The following is a 3,925-nucleotide window of genomic DNA, read 5'->3' as shown; positions in this document are numbered from 1 at the left end:
CGGTGAAAGGACCAAGTATACGTCGGCCGATAAGACGACCAACCAACTGTCGTCCCGCTCCAGTCTCCCTCCGTCGGACAGTTCAGGTTTGTCGTCAGCGGTCGGCGTGCACTGGCTGTCGGCGCCCCACGGCGCTCCGTCCGCCGACTTCACTGCTGCTGCGTCCCGACTGCACTGCTAGCCCGTCCCGAACTGAATGCCAGACGCACAATGACCAGGAAATGGTATCGGTCGCTCCAGAGATGGTACGACTGTGCGTTTATCGATACGCGCTGCTGCTGCCGCTCACGGGCAAGTAAGGCAGGAAGTTAGTGACGTCAGTAAATGGAATAAGAAAACGAGGCGGCAGTACCGTAATAGAAGATTACAAACAATAAATGGGATAAACGCGAGCCGTGCACTGCTCAGTCGTCTATCACCGTTGTTTCCTCTTCTTTTCTTTCGAACAGCTTCTTGCAAAAATAAATGCTGCACACGCGAAGATTGCTAAATGTTCTTCTTCCCTCATAATATCACCCGGTGAAATTGTAATGAAATGGCTACTATATAACAATAGCAAGACAGGAGCAACATCGACAAGTTATCAGACACCACTACGATTCCACATGACCGAATAATCTGATCCCAACCCCTTGGTCTGGTGAGCGTGAGAGGCCGAACGCCAATGTGTTGGCAACCAGCACTGGACCGAATCCATTGGATGTCTTATGTTGGCGTAATGAGTAGGTGCCTTTAAGGGAAGGCAAGGAGTCAAAACCTGTTGATGGTGTAAGCGATCATAGAGCCAAAACGGTTGAAATTATACGGATTTCGGCCCAAAATGTGGTGTCCCCCCAAATGTCGACACCTTAAATAGCTGTGGGAGCAGGGGTCCGCCAGAGGAATCTGGCTTCTTCTGTTCATGGCAGCCATTTCTGCCTTCTCCTGCAGTGAAGACGAATTTGTACCTTTATAGAACGGTATCGAGATGGAGTATTCAAGCTTTCCTTTGCCATCTCCACGTATCCGCCTTTATGGAGCTATAGACAAAAGACCCGTTCAGCATGCTGGCGGCAATTCCCTGGACACCTCTCTCCTCCCTCTTCAGCACGACATAATGATGGATACAGTCCACCCCCAACTCCCATCAGGACATACGCCCCTCCTGCTGCAAAACGTAACCCCAACAATAGTTTACATTTTGTCCATGCGCAAAAGAGACCTGTGGCAGCTTGCTGAGATTCACTTCTTCACAGCAGACCGACTGTAGAAGACAAGGATATGCACTGTTACACGTGTGTTCAGCTATGCTCCATTTGTAGATTTGACCGTCTGAGATGGAAAGAGAAAATACTGTTTCTGCGGTAGAGGAGAGGAAAAATATTGTGACATCTGAAAGTTTAAAAGTTGGCCCATCCAAGCTGGTGTCTCCTTTATTTCACTGGCGTGAAATACAGTTCACATGAAATCATAACGTTAGGATGCACAGTAAAATGTCCAACTGCGGAGATGAAGATCACCTTTCGACAAACCTAAGCTGTAATGAGTGATGTACTGAGGGATTCTCACATGCATGTCGTCAAATTCTGAGTTTAGATTTTACATTATACGAGGGCATACTGCAAAGCATTGCCTTCGAATATTTTCCTCTGTTCTTAATATCGGTTGAGGAATTACAGTCGGCCGTTGTGGCCGAGCGGTTCTAGGCGCTTCAGTCCGGAACCGCGCTGCTGCTTCGGTCGCAGGTTCGAATCCTGCCTCGAGCATGGATGTGTGTGATGTCCTTAGGTTAGTTAGGCTTAAGTAGTTGTAAGGGGACTGATGACCTCGTACGTTAAGTTCCATAGTGCTCAGAGCTTTTTTTTTTTTTTTTTTTTTTTGTGAGGATTTACATGTCATGCGTATTACGGCTGTTGATAAAATATCGATATACCGAGACTTTTCGAAAAATTAACTATACATATAATCGATGTTTCAAAATGTTCAAATGTGTGTGAATTCCTGAGGTATCAACTGCTGAGGTCATCGGTCCCTAGACTTACACACTACTTAAAGTAACTTACACCAAATTAAGCTAAGAGCAACACACACACCCATGCCCGAGGGAGGACTCGAACCTCCGGCGGGAGGGGCCGCGCAATCCATGACATGGCGCCCTAAACCGCTCTGTCACTCCGAGCTGCCAGCGATGTTTCTTTTTCCCATATATCGGTAACCAAATGGTAATATCGAATGCCGATATTTTTTTTATATTATATTTTCTTCGCAATTTTCGGTAAATATTTGAAATGGTTGTTTTGAGATTATAGTAGAACATAATTTTACTTTCACTGTGTGAAGGAATCTTACTACTTTTCGAACTCTCATCCCTTCCAGCCTTTCTCTTTGACTGTGAAGCAAGTATTGGTGGCACAAAGAAGGAGTCCGATTGTATTGGGGGTGGCGGTACGGATGGAATAATAATATTTCCGATGCGAAGAAAGGGCATACCAGTTGCGTCAAAAAACAATTTTTAACCTAACTAGCACGCTATTTCTTCACATCGGCATTCTTCAAACAGAGTTTCTGAAAATGAGAAACAAAACTCTGAGAAGACCGGTCTTTGTGTTGGGTGGAGACGTGTGCGTCTGCTGGTAGCGCTCGGCGCTACCAGCAGAAACTGCAATGTTTAATTTCACCACGCGGTTCGGACCCTACAACTGCTAGGTCGCTGGCGTTTGCAGAAATAATAAAAACAAAAAAAACAAAAAAAAAACGGGGAATTCGACATGAAGTATTCCGGACAAATCCAATATGTGACGAAACCGAGCAACGGACATGTCAGACACCTTTTATTGTGGCACTTACATGCAGGCTTCATTGTTAGCGAAGTGTTTATTACCAAGCGTGAACGTGCATCGTTTTCAAAAATGGTTCAAATCGTTCTGAGCTCTATGGGACTTAACTTCTGAGGTCATCAGTCCCCTAGGACTTAGAACTACTTAAACCTAACTAACCTAAGGACATCACACACATCCATGCCCGAGGCAGGATTCGAACCTGCGACCGTAGCGGTCGCGTGGTTCCAGACTGAAGCGCCTAGAACCGCACGGCCACACCGGCCGGCCTGCATCGTTTTCCTTTCAGTTCTTGTTCTAAGGGGGACATGCAGGCTGCTGTTGATGTACAGAATATCTAATAATAAATTAATACATAAATATTGTATACAGGTCTGAAACCGGCAGTATATTTACAATGTGCAGCTGATATTTTTATAGGGCGGCACGTAGACATTTTTTCCTTCAATATGTCGATATATCGATAGATATTTTGACAGAATAGCGGCCGGATTGGGATTGCCTAGATATCGATATATCGGACTCCCGATATTTAAAAAAAAAATCTACAGTCGTAATGTGCACTATGTAATCAAAAGTATCCGAAGACTTGGCTGAAAATGACTTACAAGTTCGTGGCGCTCTCCATCGGTAACGCTGGAATTCAGTATGGTGTTGGCGGACCCTTAGCGTTGATGACATCTTCCACTCTAGCAGGCATACGTTCAGTCAGGGGTTGGAAGGTTTCTTGGGGAATGGAAGCCCATTCTTCACGGAGTGCTGCACTGAACAGAGGTATCGATGTCGACCTGGCATGAAGTCGGCGTTCCAAAACATTTCAAAGGTATTCTATAAGATTCAGGTCAGGACTCTGTGCAGGCCAGTCCATTACAAGGGTGTTATTGTCGTGTAACCACTCCGCCACAGGCTGTGCATCGTGAACAGGTGTTCGATCGTGTTAAAAGATACAATCGCCATCCCCGAACTGCTCTTCAACAGCGGGAAGCAAGAAGGTGCTTAAAACAACAATGTAGGCCTGTGCTGTGATAGTGCTACGCAAAAGGGGTGCAAGATCCCCCCACCATCAACAAGACCACACCATAACACCATAGCCTCCGAATCTTACTGTT

Source organism: Schistocerca serialis, chromosome 1, assembly GCF_023864345.2.
Source record: "Schistocerca serialis cubense isolate TAMUIC-IGC-003099 chromosome 1, iqSchSeri2.2, whole genome shotgun sequence".
Lineage (NCBI taxonomy): Eukaryota > Metazoa > Arthropoda > Insecta > Orthoptera > Acrididae > Schistocerca > Schistocerca serialis.
Note: the sequence above shows the minus strand (reverse complement) of the source record.